This window comes from Equus caballus, chromosome 6 (genome assembly GCF_041296265.1).
Source record: "Equus caballus isolate H_3958 breed thoroughbred chromosome 6, TB-T2T, whole genome shotgun sequence".
Lineage (NCBI taxonomy): Eukaryota > Metazoa > Chordata > Mammalia > Perissodactyla > Equidae > Equus > Equus caballus.
The window spans coordinates 94,454,347-94,469,742 of record NC_091689.1 but is presented as its reverse complement, the minus strand read 5'-3'; the positions used below and the strand labels follow the sequence as shown (position 1 = coordinate 94,469,742).

General features: G+C 49.0%; 1 long non-coding RNA gene across 1 annotated transcript in view; it reads left to right on the top strand.

Annotated features, from left to right (window-relative positions):
• LOC138924707 (uncharacterized) overlaps nucleotides 1-3,644 on the top strand; it is a 112,504-nt gene extending 108,860 nt beyond the window's left edge. The window contains exon 3 of the long non-coding RNA XR_011439810.1: nucleotides 317-3,644. This is a non-coding gene — a long non-coding RNA (uncharacterized lncRNA). The remainder of the gene's footprint in view (nucleotides 1-316) is intronic.
• Nucleotides 3,645-15,396: the final 11,752 nt, after the last annotated feature.

The window sequence follows — 15,396 nt, the reverse complement described above, 5'->3', positions numbered from 1 at the left end:
AGGACCAAGGATAAAGTTGCAGGGAGACGATTTTAGCTTAACCTAAGGAAGAAGTGTCTAACAGCTAACTCCCTCAGGAAGCTGAAAGGGCTCTCCCTGGTGTTAAAGATGTTTAAACAGCAACTAGATGATAACTTTTCAGGTACATTGCAGATGGGACTCAGGGATTCGACCGAGCAGGGAATTAGACCAAGTCTAATTGGCCTCATGTAAGCTTGAGATTCTGAAATTCTGTGGTATAAAGACCAGATTCATCCCAAGTTCGTGACTTAGCTCATGTCGCCTTCTGCTAGCTTATCTGTCCTTCTTTTTTCAGGTTCCTCTTTTTTGGATCTTTTGAAACCAACTATCTCTGTCAAGAAGCACTCCTCAATTCATCTCTGCTCTAGTCCAGTGGATGGTGAATCACAGGTGCCCGGGAACGGTAACCATTGCTGCATTATTAATGATAGCTGCGCTTGCTCTCACGCTTCTTCTTAGTCCATGGTACTCATTTGAAACTTTCCCTTTTACCTTGGGCTAAATCTTAGGAACTCAAGATCCTGGCTTAGATGGTTCCACTATATGTGAATATTTATATGTGTGATCTTTATAGGACCAACAGCAAATTCCCAGTAACAGGACAAAGTTCAGGGTTGGAGCCATCTGTTGGTGCATAAGGAAACACCCAAACTTCGTGGCTTCAAACAAAGACGGTCTTTTTTATTCACTCACACACCTGCGACTTGGGCAGCTACTCAGCAAGAACAGCTCCATGAAGCATGAGCTCAGATGGCTCAAATGCTGAGGATGACTCCCGGCACTGGAGTGTCTGAGGCTCACCCACACGCATGACTGGTAATGGATGCCAGCTGACAGGTGGGACCACAGGTGGGGTGTCAGCTAGAACACCTCCATGTGGCCTCTCTCTGTGGCTGCTTGGCTTCTTCATAGCATGGTGGCAGGGTTCCAAGAGCAAGTGTCTCCAGAGAACCTGGTAGAAGCTGGATCCTTTTTATGGCCTAGGCTTAGAAGTCACACAGTGTCACTTCTCCCATAGTTATGGGCTCTCTCAGATTGGAGAGAGGTGGACACAAACTGTACTTCTCTGTCGGAGTAGTGTCAGCCTTGTAAGAGGTGTATGTGTGATGTGAGAGCTCACTGCAGCCATCTTGGGAGTACAACCTGCTGTGAAATGGAAGGTTCATTTGGAAACAAGAAGACTCGACACCTGCTCAGTTTGGTTTTTCACATCCTCTAGTGTATTAGAAAAAATTTCGTATGCTTCATCTCCTTCACTCTGATGTTACCCTTGAATGTATGGTTTCAAAACTCTATGGGTTTTTATGAGATGACATGGCTACTTTATTAAATAGACGCAAGGAAGACCTAACAGGTTGCTTGAATTTAAGGCAAAGCTATGGGCAGACATAAATTTGATGAATAATTCACTGTGACTACATTAATTGACAACATCGATGTCAACACTAGTCTTGTAAAAGACCTCTTCTCTCCCAAACGTGGAGGTAGTTGGGGACATGCTGATGCTTAGTACCCATCCTCGGAGGAGCACGCATACCACAATCCCCTGTATCACTTAGCTCAGGGGACTGGAGAAAGGAAGATTCGGACTATTCTGTTCTTGCCTCTTCTGGTCCCCTAAAGCTCCCTTTCTTAGCCGTCTACCATCAGGACCAGAATTTCTAGTCACTACATTGCTTTCACTGCTGCACCCGAAACTACCCAGTCAACAATATAAAGAAACCAGACCAAACCTAGAACTTGCCATCTAATTAAAGCATCTGAACATTGTCCCATCACGGTTTAGGACACTGATGGGCTCATCGCAACGTGCACGAATGTGTAGGTATGACTGTAAATGGACGATACTTGCAAACGTCACAAGGATTTGCCAAGGACTAAATATTTTTTAATTTTACATGTAGAGGCTTTTAGACAGATGAATAGCTTCCTCTGGTTCGCTGGGGTAAGAGAAAGGAAAGGAGGGAGGGAGAGAGAAAGGACAGGAGGGGAGAACAAGGGCATGTGGCAGGCACTGCCCTCGGTATTTTGATGGTGAATTCTCCCTATGTGGACATATTGCTACTGTTCATTTCTGGTGTTTCTTTGAATAAAAGTCATGAACGTGGTGAATGTCACGACATGAGTGTGATCCTGCAGCATCATAAGTGTCAACAAAACAAATGGTAACAACTTTTTCTCTGAAAGCTATCCGGAATCCTTAAAAACTACAGTGACCAACAGTAACTGTTTTTGTAAGCAAGTAGCACATGACCCTGACTGCTTCTTCAAAAACTGTGGAGAAATAAGCCACCAAAACTAGGACAGATGGAGCTGCATCTCTAAAATAAAAGTTATGCTAGTAGGCTATTCCAGAACTGTTTCTCATCCCCCCTCCTTTCCTCAAGAGGACAAAACACTTCTTGCTGTCCCTATTTCCCTAAGCCACCACTGCCGGACAGTTTGCTCCTCTGAGTTCCTGTTACAGCAGATCCTAGGTGGAGAGTTCAGTGGGTGAGACAGTGGGTGGCGGAGGCCGGCTCATCTTCTCTATCCCTGAGTTCAGTAAACCCAGTGGTTGAATCACCCAGATTGAGAGATATTGATTTAAAATTCCCTAATAATGCAAAGTAAATCATTCCAAATTTCTAAGAGGGCCTGTACTCCCTTCCAGGGTTCAAAGGTTCAAGGGAGGCTTGTGTATGATAAGAGAGTGTTAAGTTTCCTCTCAGAAATGTTTTGGAAGTTAGATGGATTTTTTTTTCAGGCTTAGTCTGAAGTTCAGGAATATGCATAAATTTAGACTTGAAAAAAAGGGAAGTTTCCCCTCAGGATAGGGTCATGGCTCAAAATCCCAGTGGTCAGCTGGAGTCAGACCAAACATACACCTTGGGAAATAGGGACATTAATCTGTCTGGCTTGCGGGTGTGAGATGATTCTTTGGAGGCCGAGGGACAATGAGGTAACCAGAAACGAAGAGGAATGAAGGCGGATTTTTGAACAGAGGGAGAATCAATAAAAAGAGTAAGAATTATGGGTTTCTGCCTACTGAGAATAAACAAGGGGTTTCTGGTGAGATGGATTCAGGCACAGAAGAACCTGAAAGATCAGGTGACATACAGGGCCAGCGAGGGAAGGCTGAACTTGCCTTTGTTATAGTGTAAGGATTTATTTTATAAGGTGCTAGGTCTGATACTGGAGACTTGGTGGAATTCTCAACAAGACATTCCACTGTGGACTGCAACTGTCTGGGGAGATTTGCTATCAGTACCAGCAAGTATCCCCCGAAATAAATAGAACCCAGGGTGGTCTCTGGGCACCTGCCCTCTTCTCCCTCCTGAGAGTTAGGGGCTTCTGATAGCTGGCAGGTCTCCCAGCTAAGAGTCATGTGTCCCTGCCACCCTGGCAAATTTACAAATTTACAGGAGCGCTGCAGAGCCGGGAAACACGGGCCTAGCGGGATGGCTGCAAGTTCTCCTGTTTCTTCTCTAGAGAGCACGTCCTTTCTCTTAAGAGTGTTCCCTTATTTTTCAATTCTGCTCAGACTCTTGAAACAGCCTCTCTTTCCCTCACCCTGGTCAAAAATGGCCAGTTTTAGCAAAAAGTCATTTTTCAAAATAAAATTGTGGTACAAATTCAGAAAACAAGAGTTGTTTCTCATTAAAATTCTTAACTTAAGGATTCAAAACATGATTTCACAGTGCAGCACCGCCCGCCCCCCCCCCCAACCCCAAGGATGGCAGAGTCTCAAAATCCATTGGAGTTTCAGACACCTAACATATTTTACATAAAGACAAATACCTCCTGTTTTCCACAAGCACCGAAAGTGAGATGTTTGCCTGTGCGAGAAGGTAGGGATTAGGGTCCCCAATGAAGAAAGGGCTGCCCACGCATCAGGGGAGAAGAGGCCCATTGGTCTCTGGGAATCTAGATGCTGAGTAGACTCAAGCAACTACAAAAAACATGGAGAGTTCAGAAATAAATGAAGCTTTCCATATCTAAATCACAGGGGCCGTGACACCACCCCCAAAGATGGGCAGTGTAGATGTCAAGGGAGCATCGAATCTTGTGGCAATGGAAGTTCCATGCCTACCAGCTTTCCCAGAGAAGCATGACAGTGCATCTTAGACGTTAGGGGGACCGCTGAGGGTTGTTTTGTTTCCCAGTCGCTATGCCACCATACATCCCTCTCACTCATGTTGGGTTCTCCTGCACTGGTTACTGAAAGAGTGATGACAGAATTCTTGGGACAACACGACCGAGAAAAGCTTCTGCAGGAACACAGAGAATGTGAGACTGCCAGGCCTCCTAAGTGATAAGAGAGAGAAGGGGAAAGAGGGAGTCAGGAAACAGATATGGTGCCAAGACCAGCCTGGCTCATCCCAGTGTCGTTTTCCATAAGAAAGGATCTCAATGGCATCATTTAGGCGTTTGGGACCGGCTAATCCCAGAAGGTGCCCTAGGAATACAGGAGAACTCATGTTTGCTGAGGCATCAACAATCCTGAGTCCTGTGACCCGATTTCAGAAAATTTCAGTCTACAATCCAACAGGAGAATATGTTCAACTCTTGATAAGTTGGAATTTTTCTGATACCGTGTGTCACCAGAATCTTGTTAGATAGGTTTTTTCCTTTGTTGTTTTAGCTTAAGTGAAGCTAAGCTACTTTTTGTTAAAATTATTCAATCTATGTAGCTTCAGGGCTAACAAAAGCAGTCATTCCTACCAAGGTCATTGCAAGAGTGTGCTTGTCAGGCACTTCCTCTCCCCTGTGCCTGATAAACATTTCACAGAACCCAAGAGTTCCAGGGGACGAGGCTTGAGATGCACTGGTAAGGGATTTCCCCCAGACTGGACTGCAAGGAGGGAGGTGCATTTATTTGCACAGTGCACCTTGTCTATCTTCAAAGTCCTGTGGAAACCGATGATTCGATTTTGGTTTTGACTATATACCTTTTATTTCTTTTGTCTCCACACATTTCCACAAATAAGTTGTAATTATGATCCAGGATAAAACTTATCACTTACCTAGGGGTTAGAAATAGGAGGAGTTCTCAAAACTCTAGAATGACTCAAATGCCCATTCGGCTAATAAGGTGAGAGGGAAGTAAGTTAAACCTTTAGATTCAAGACTGATACTCATTCCAGACTCCATGAAGTCCCAGAACCTCACATTTTAATTTACTTTTCATCTTCAGTCAACTGTGGTGCTTCCAGAAAGTAGCACAAATTCTGATATCTCCCAACCGGGAATTCCTATGCAGAATGACAGGTATTTGAAAAATAAAGTCTCTTATGCCTAGATGGGTATCAGTTGGCTGGATGTATGGCAGCTCAAAAGTACATGGGATAACACATAACATGGCAGCAACCTGAGAAGTAAGCCCTCTCCCCTGGTTCAAATTCTCACTTGGATGGTGAATGTCACGAGCTAGAGTTCTCTAAGAACACCCGTTAACAACCTTAAGAACATCTGCTTTGGAGACCGCACTATCAACACGGAGCTTGAAGATGAGAAGATCCTGCCATTGTGGAGGTACAAAGCCCTTGGAACACTCACACCAGCCTCTGGTTAGAAAGTATTCATTCATGGGGGATATTTCTTGTCTCTCACAAAAGGGTATGAAGGGAAAATGGCCAATTTTCTCTGTCTATATTGGTCATGGCTCTGTGGAAAAAAAGCAACTGTTTATAGTAATTGTTCAATTTTCGTTTTAAAGTCTTCATTTGCAAAGGCCATAGAGTTTATTTATTTTCTTGTTTAGAGGTGACTTAGTAAGGAGTAAATCTAGGTTTATATAGTTTTTCAAGTGATGTTTAAAAGTTGTATGGCTTGAGTCAAGGGTAAGTGCCCCACCTTTACAGATTTTCTCTCCTGGGACCAATGTCTTCAACCTCTCCTCCAGTGAGATGCTGCTGCCTTGCGTGTCTCATCCACATCACCTGGAGACAACTGCAGAAGGACTTACAGGTGACCAGATCACCTCAGATGTAGCTTCTGTTTTTGTGGGTTGACTTTTTATGGTCCTTCTGTCTCAGCGGACTTAAACATATTCCAGCCCTTGTTTGGAACAACCACTTTTGCTTCAGCTAATACCACCGATCCCTTTAAGAGTAAGTCAACAAATATTTATTGAGAACCCAATTTAGTAATAATAAGAGCAAACATCACTGGACATTTCCCCTATTGCAGGCACTGTTCTGACAGCTTGACGTAGTTTTGCATTCAGTCCTCACTACATCCCTGTGATAGAGACAATGAAGAAACTGAAAAACCCCAAGGGTTAAGTAAGTTGCCTCGGCAGCTGGCCAGTAAGTGCTAAAGGAAGGGTTTGAACCCAGGCAGTTTACCTCCAGAGCCTTAACCTTTACGTCCTCTCCTATGCTACCTGCAGCCTGCACAGCTACTCCAAGAAGGTTGGGAAGAAAACAGGCGTGGGCACCGCTGCCCTGTTGCTCCTGCTCCCTGGCCACTCCCATCTGGGTCTGACTCCTGAGGCTGGCACCCCCATCCTCAGCCTCAGTGAGCGTCATCTCTAGCAAAGGTGGCTGCTTTCTTCAGGCACAGTTTCCTCTCTCCTCCCACCCCTACACCTCGGCTGTGGCTCCTCTCTCCACCCATCACAGCCGATCCCACACCCCCAGGGATTCCCACACGCTGCGGCCTTTCCATTCTCTCGATCAGGGGTTGCAGCCGAGCTGCGTCTACAAGGCACCCTCCATCCACCTCCAGCATCCAGGAGTTGGCTTTCTGTTTGGCTGCCCCCCTGTTCTTCGTTTCTTCCTCTTCCTCGTTTGTTTCCTCCTCCCTCGACATTATAAAGGTAATAGAGAAGTGGGGCGTCGTGGGAAAATGTCTGCTGTCCTCGTGAAAAGACAGGCGAGCTGGCACCGTCCCTTCCTTCTTCTTCCCCGCCGTGGGTGTGTGGGTGTGCCGGAGCAGCGGCAGCCCGGGGGGCCCCGCGGGAGAGGCAGGGACGGGCAGAGGTGCTGCGCAGGGCGCTCAGCCACGTCTCCCTCGGGCTCCTTACAACTTGGAGAAAAGTATTTGTTTCAGCTCCTGGTCCTCAGGTTTTCTTGCTGTTTCTTTGTTTCTCTGGCTGAAGCACGCCAAACAGATAGGTGTGGGGCCTCTCTTCTTCGTGGCACTAATGCGAGCACGACTGTGCACACCAGGAGGGAGAGGTCGTGCGAGAGAGCAGGGCTGCGTGAAAGGGGCGCCGTGTGCGCACACGCGCCTGCGCTGGCACGGGGCCCGCTCTGCGCCGCGGCCCCTCGAGCTCACCAGCCACCGGGGTCAGGGGCCCGGCCTTTGGGGTGACGGGGCGGGGGACCCCGCGAGCTGGGTCGGCGTCCTGACAGCGGCGGCCCCGGGCGCCCCCGCTCCTCCTCCTGTGCGCACGCGGCAAGACGCCCCTCCGGGAGCAGGGACCCGCTTTGCCCTGGACACGCCATTCATTCGTCGTGCAAGCGTGCACGCGACAAGCCCGCTGGAGCCCAGGCTAGCCGGCCTGCACGCGCGGAGGTCCCGGAGAAGACGGAGGATCGGGACTCGTCTTCTGCGCCGGCGGGCTCCGCCTGGTCGGACGGACGGCCGTCCCCGCCCCCATGGAAGGCGCGACTGGACGGAGACACCTGGGGCGGGGGCACGTGGGGCGGGCTCGGCGGCCGGGCCGAGGCTGAGCGAGCAGGGCGGGCTGCAGCGCCGAGCCCCGTCCACCGGCCGCCTGCGGGGAGGGCGGCGGGAGGCTCCAGGCCAGCTTGGGGCCACGTGGCCGCCCCGGCCGGTGCGGAAGGCGTGAGCCTGCCAGGTGGGGAGGGAGGCGGTGTGTCAGGGGGCACCAGCCAAGGTGTGTGAGGAACGCGCAGCGAGTGTGCCAGAGGAAGGAGAGTGAGCAATGCGTGTGAGACAGGCTGCGGTGAGTGTGTGAGGGAGCAGGCAGGGGTGAGTGTGCGAGAGGAGGCAGGGGTGTGTGAGAGAAGGCAGGGCTGAGTGTGAGAGGAGGCAGGGCTGAGTGTGTGAGGAGGCAAGGGTGTGTGAGAGGAGGCCAGTGTGAGTGTGTGAGAGGAGGCCAGTGTGAGTGTGTGAGAGGAGGCAGGGGTGTGTGAGAGGAGGGCAGTGTGAGTGTGTGAGAGAAGGCAGGGCTGAGTATGTGAGAGGAGGCAGGGGTGTGTGAGAGGAGGCAGGGCTGAGTGTGTGAGAGGAGGCAGGGCTGAGTGTGTGAGGCCGGGGTGAGTATGTGAGAGGAGGCCGGGGTGAGTGTGTGAGAGGGGGCAGGGGTGTGTGAGAGGAGGCAGGGGTGAGTGTGAGAGGAGGCCGGGGTGAGTGTGTGAGAGGAGGCCAGTGTGAGTGTGTGAGAGCGGGCAGGGCTGAGTGTGTGAGAGGAGGCCAGTGTGAGTGTGTGAGAGCGGGCAGGGCTGAGTGTGTGAGAGGAGGCCAGTGTGAGTGTGTGAGAGGGGGCAGGGATGTGTGAGAGATGGCAGGGCTGAGTGTGTGAGAGGGGGCAGGGGTGTGTGAGAGGAGGCCGGGGTGAGTGTGTGAGAGGAGGCAGGGCTGAGTGTGTGAGAGGAGGCCAGTGTGAGTGTGTGAGAGGGGGCAGGGCTGAGTGTGTGAGAGGAGGCCAGTGTGAGTGTGTGAGAGGGGGCAGGGATGTGTGAGAGATGGCAGGGCTGAGTGTGTGAGAGGGGGCAGGGGTGTGTGAGAGATGGCAGGGCTGAGTGTGTGAGAGGAGGCCAGGGTGAGTGCCTGAGAGGCGGAGTGTGCCCGTGCGCAGCAGCGGCGGGAGGAGTGACGGGGTGAGGGGACCGGCGGGAGACCCGGCGCCGGGTGCGGAGGGGTCGCGCCGGGGCCGCAGGACGCCTGCCGGGCGCGGGCCCGGCCCCCGTGTGGGCGGGGCCGGAGCGCCGGGGAGGCGGTGCGGAAGGCGGAGCACTGCGTCCCACCCCGCGCCGGCGCAGCCCGCCCGCGGCGGCGGGCACGGTCGTGGAAGGGACTCGGGGCGGGGATGAGCTGCTGGGTAACCCACAGCACAGCAAGAGCCGCTCGCTGGCTGGCCGGCCGGCCGCGCCTTCTCGCAGGGAAAACCCTCCGAAGTCCCAGGCATCCCGGGAGGGAGCGGCCGTCGCCCCGCCCCGCCCTCTCTGGCGGCTAAGTGCGCGAAGCCCACGGCCCCGCCCACCCCAGGCCCCGCCCCCTGGGCCGCGCGGCGTCGGCCCGCCAGCCAATGGGAAGCGCTCAGCCTCCCGCCTGGCTGCCACTCTCGGCCGGAAGCGTGCGCGCCTCCGCCGCCTCCCGAATCGGCCCTTTCTCTGCGGCGACCCGGCCGGGGAGCCGGGGAGGAGTCCGGGCGACTTCTGGCTCTGCCCTCGGCGGGGAGGAGGCTGGGTTGGGGGCCCGGGGCCAGGGGGTTTGCTGCTCACTGTCCTCCGGCTGTGCTGACATGGGTGACACGGCGCCCGGCGTGCAGCTCGGACGGGGGCTGGGTGCCCTGCAGAGGACGGCAGCCTGCTCGGCTCCCAGACTCTTTCTGGGGGGTCCTCGCGGAAACCTGCGGGTCACCTCTGTTCACAGGGACCTGTGAAAGGATTTGTCGACCTAGGAGTGAGAGTTGAATCAGAGAGGGCGTGCGCGTGCGTGTAATGTTAGAGGGGGCACCCCACCCCACCCGGCAAGATGCGCACGATGGGAGGATAGGAAGGGGTCTTAGACGACGCCGTTTCGACGCTTCCCCCCTGCCCCCCAGCGTTGTGTTTGAATGTTCTCCATGCTGCAGGTAGAACCCAAGGTAGCTTGGAATTCCTAAGATTTAGTGGTTAGGAACAGTTTTGAGATGGAGGAAATATTTCATAGAAAAATTTTGAGCAGCAAAGCACAAAGATGGACCAATGGAAGGGAGGGAGATAATGAAATAGGTAATGAGGACACTTGGAAAAATATCATCCGTATTGTTCCAGCTCAATAGGCGTTTCTGGAGACCCTGCTCTCCCTCGCTGAGTCAGAGCTCAGAGCTATGTCCTCGGGGAGCTGCAGGGAAGGCTGGTCGGTTTGTCGTATTATAGTGACAGAGCCCAATAAGCTGCCGCTGGCTACCAGGTTGTCTTTTTTCTTAATTCCAAATTTGAACCAAATTTCCTCTTCCCTCTCATCCATCTACCTCTTAATTCTGAGAAATGGGAACACAGACTACACAACAGAAATTGCTTTGCTCCTTTTGATTGGAAGCAGTATGTCCTTGTCACTATTTTATTTTACATGGAATTTAAAGCTGAGTTCCTTTCTCTGCTCCTGAAGGCAGTTGCTCGTCTTGGTTTTTGCTTCAGAACATCTTTATTTAATGAAAAATGGTTGATGGGCGGCAGCAAGCATACCTTAACAAAGTTGTCAAATGCATTGTACTGTAGCAAACGGCCATTAAAATTAAAAAGGGAACATGTTAACAATGTTCATGAAATGATAATTCTTAAATATTCAAAATTAAACTGCACGCTCATTTCTAATATTAGAAGCCTTCCGCTTTTCTTTTTTTTAGATTTTCTTTTTCCATTTGACAAATTTAGAGACATAACATGGGAGAGGAGAGAGCTGTTTCTTTCTTTTATCCAACAGAAAACTGGATTAACAAATATCCCTATAGCTTGTACGGGGCAGGTGACATGAAATAAAAATATACCAGCGCAAAGCAGAAGAATGTTGAAAGGGTGTTTCTACAGGAAAATTCTACCATGGTGTTACAATAAATCCTTTACCCTAACCAGCTGTCTCAAGAGTTCATATTCTTAATTAAATATACCCAGTCTTGGTTGGCATCCCTTCCTCTTTTTCTCAGCCCTAGGGCTGAAATTTCCCATGGTCTTCTCTTCTCTTTCTTCTGTCCCAAGGTGATGTACATTCCTATGGATTTTAATTTCATCTATATGTTGATAGTTCCAAATTTCTGTCCCCAGAGCAGATATCTCCCCTGAGCTCAGTCCTACACTTCTATCTGCTTAATAGCTTCTCTGGCATTTCAAACTCCACCCATCCAAACTGAACTCCTGATCTCACATCTACAAAATGTTTCTCTCCAGTCTTCTCATCAGAATAAGGAATTCCGCCAAGTACCTAGCTGATCAAGGCAGAAACCCAGCAGTCATTTTTTTTTTATCTGTCTTCTTTACTCCTCACACCCAATCCATCACCAAATCCTAATCATTCTACCTCCAACATATATCTGAAAACTTCCCAATTCTATCTTCTCTGTCCTCCCCTGGTCCAAGCTGTATCTTTCACCAGGATTGCTGCAATAGCCTTGTTCACTGGTTTCTCCGTGCTTCTTCTGCCTCCCTCCCGTCTCTCCTTGCCTGCCTCCCCCAGCTTCTCCCCCTCACCTGGAAAAATACACAAGATGGTTTTTAAAACCATAAATTGGATCCTATCACTGCCATTCTTAAAAAGGTTCGAACTTTTTTGTACCATGGTCTACCAGACCTGGCTGACCCAGCCTCTGCCTCCTTCTCCAGGTTTATCTTGGGCACCTTGCCCTTCACACCTTCTTGGCTTTCTTTTCAGGTCTTCCCACGGGCACTTCCCTGTCCTCAGTGTGGATGGTTTCACCTTATCCTTTAGGTTTCAGCTTAAAGGCAACCTCAGAGAGCCCTTCTCCTAAGACTTTCTATACTCTTTGCAGCACTGTTTATTTCCTTTGTATCATGTTTCAAGTTGAAATTATACGTTATTTTGTTGCTTGTTTGCTTTTTGTCTGTCTACCTGTAAGCTTCATGTGGGCGGAGACTGTGTCTGTTTGATATGCCCAGGGTCTAACAGTATTTGGCTCTCAATAAATATTAGTTGAATAAACGAATGAATGAGTGACCAAACTCTGAAGATGAAGATCCTTGAGAAGCACCAGTGTCCTGTATCTCTGGGCGACTTCTCCCTTCTTAGCTAGATACATATACAAAAGTCTACAAGACATCTCTACTGGAATTTCCATTGGCACACCGGACTCAGCAGGTCTGGAGCGGACTTCATGTTTGCCATCTTTCCTGTATTACCTCTTCCCATCAAGGATGCCACTATGCATTTGTCCAGTCCAGAAATCTGGCAATCACACGAGACTCCTTCCCTTTCCTCACTGCCCACATCCAGCTGGCCATTGAGCCCTGCAAAAATGGCATGCTCTGTCTCTTCCTGTCCTTCCCACTTCCTCTCCAGTTGGCCAGGGCCTCCCAGTTTACCACTGGCTTTCCTGGGCTCCTGCAACTCTATTCTGGGCAAATTGATCTTGCTGGACCTCGACGTGATGCATTTGCTCAATTGTTTTCCAAACCCTGTGAATCTGTATTCTATGATCCCAAAGTAATACCAACACTTGGGGCTCTTGCCAGAGAGAGTAAATCTTAATTTTAAATTATTTGCTTCTTATCAAGATCCCAGCTGAGTGAAGTGATATATGGGGAAGGCTGCCCTGTGGATATGTTATTTAGTGTTCCAGGTGAACCCCCAATACTGAATTAGTGTAGCCTGCAAAGACTCACCATCATTCAAGTCTTGGTTTTTATGGGAGGTTATTACAAGCAACAGGGCTCTGATATCACCTTTTCTGTTCCATAAAAGTACTGTTAGGACCCTGCCTCTTACATCCCTCAATGCCCTTTATGATACTCCACATAGTAAATTTCTTTTATAATTTAGTTTCAATTGAAAACAAGCATTCTTTGCATTTTTCAACAGCAAGATCGATGTCACTTAGGGTTTTTCTCTCTTTACCTTGGGTGCTAAGAAACTCAGAGGCAAATCTGAAGCTTGGTCTCGGTAATTCTGTTAACTCTTAGGGTTGCCTTATTTCAAGTTTCCATTTTTTCTTTTCTGGTTTTCTATTTTGATTTTATCAATTTATTTGAAATGGGGTGTTTTCAGTCATAGACCACCCAGGTTCTTTTTGGCAAGAAGCAATAAATAAATCATGCTTAGCTCATAACTTTTAACTCCCTTTGATTGTGTCAACTCAGCTCAGCCTCAATTTACAGGAATTGACCCCAAAAATGAGTGTTTAAGAAACTTAAAAAGGAAGAAAGTGATGACTCAAAGCTGACAGAAGGAGACACACTGAAGGTTCTAGAAGAGGCAGGACATGAAATCCATATCAGGGATCCTCTAATAAAGAAATGACCTTTAGTGAATTCCTTCACTTAGATGGAGTCTGAGACAGAGCTGAGGTTTGGCTGGACGCAGCTTAATAAATGCCCGTCCTTCAGCTGGAAGTCCGCCCTCCAGGCAATGCCGTAGGACTCGACTGAGACCCTGTCTCCAGCCATTTACACTTCCTATTCCTTCCTATCTTTTAAACTTTCTTCCTCTCTTCTCTCACTAGACTGGACCATCTGTGAGGGCTGAAGCCCTGCATTTATTCACACTCTATCCCTTTCCCAATTCTTTCTTACCCTTCCCACCTCTTGCACAAGAAGAGGTTTGTTCAAATATTCATTAAACGGAAAATAACTCACTCAATGATGTTCTTTCAAAAGTTCCTTTGCTTGTGTTTTCACTCTTGGGGTCTGCTGCACAGGTTTGTCCCTTTCTCTGTAGTGCAAACACTGGATATTTGCTCAGACAGGATACCAAAGTCTAAGGAGCATGAGACATTCCTCACATGGCTTTGTTCTTCGATTATGATCAGCCATGAAGTTTCTGATGAGTAAATGGGTGTGAGTCTTAGTAGGTCCTTTCTATGCCTTTCCAAAATGATCTTGATCATTAATTTCACTTTCCAAAAGCACTATGTTTTTCTGTCTAGAATGATGGGAATTGACAGATTTTGGAATGCATTCCTAGAAGAAATTGAAGTACCAATTTGTATGAGTATGCCATTTGTGATTTTCCTACTAGGGGTGACTTAAGAAAAATACTAAGTAGAAATCTGCTACAAATAGATGTTAACCAACTTCCATTCTGAAGCAAAAAAATCTATCTATCCTCCCTATATATGTATATGTGTGTATGTATACATATAAATATATATAGTGGCTGAATCCTTGCCATGGGGGGCAGGGTGATGAATTTATACAGGGAAGTCTGGCAAGCTAACCTGTAAGCACAGACACATAATACTCTGTTGGTAGGTTGGTGGAGGCTGGAGTTCATCAATAGTCCTCAGGTTTCCCGCATGGCCCGCTGCTGGGCTTCTGTGCTGAAAATAGCTTCGGGGTTCTCCCCGCCCCCTCCCCGCGCCCCCAGGCCGGGCCGGGCCGAGGCACCGGGCAGGGCGCGCCCGCGGTCCCCGGGACGAGCCTGGCCGGGGCCCCGCTGCCCGGGCGCGAGAACGGCGCGCGGGAGAAGCCACGGTTTCCACCCCGAGGGCAGCGCAGGGAGCGCCGGGCACCTTCCCCGGCGGCAGAGGGTCGGGGGCCGAGGACGCCGCCCGGGAGCCCCCGAGGCTGGCCGCGCGCACGTGCGCAGCGGGCGGGGCGAAGGGTTTTAAACGCGGCGGCGGCGCCCGCGGGCCGGTGTCCGGCCACGTGGCCGTGCGGGCCGGCTCGCCCTCCCCCAATTAGAGGCAAATGAGAGCCGGCAGTGGCATTTAAAATTATTGTTGTTAAAAAAAATTGTTTTGAAGAGGGAGGGGCCGAAGTGGAAGTGGAGGGTGGGAGGAGAGAAGTGTTAAAATCTCGAGCACACTGCGAGAAATCTGACTTGTGACGGGTTTGTGACAGTTTATTGGCTTTTCCCAAATGTCCGCAGATTAGCCTGACGGCCCTTTCCCTAAAAATACCGAGTCGAGGCCCCCGACCCGGGAGCAGTTAAACGGTGTCACTGAATCCGATCTCAGACCGATTACGGAGTTAATTCACATAATAAGCAAATCATAGAGCTGACAGGTTATTATATGAACACGGACAAATTGTTACATAAAATATTTTGATACTGATTGTTTTATTAGTAATGTTAAGCCTCTTCAGGGCTGTTTCTGTTTCTCGGGACTGACATGTTCAACAATGCTGGCTGCTAAATAAATAAACCAAAATGGTGTGAACTAATTGTCTCCGTCATTTAACTGTACAGTTTCATTAACGTTATTAACACGATTATTGATAATTTGACTGGATATTTACACGGACAAGATTGTTCAGTAGCAAATGTTACAGAGACAAAAATGCTAACAAAGTGGACTTGAAAAACACCCAGGTTTGAAAACTAATCCCTTTGATGTTTAAAGATATGTTAAGGGCTGTATCCTTAGCCCGTCAGAGAATTTAAACTGCATATGCCCCAGCTATTGAAAGCAACTGCAATTATTATTAATGATTTAATTTTTAAAAGCACAAATGATATAATAATCATGTCACAATTTAGAAAAATAGGTTTCACCCAGTAAAGGGAAATGAAATTTATTTTTCATTTTATCAACGAAAGCTCTGT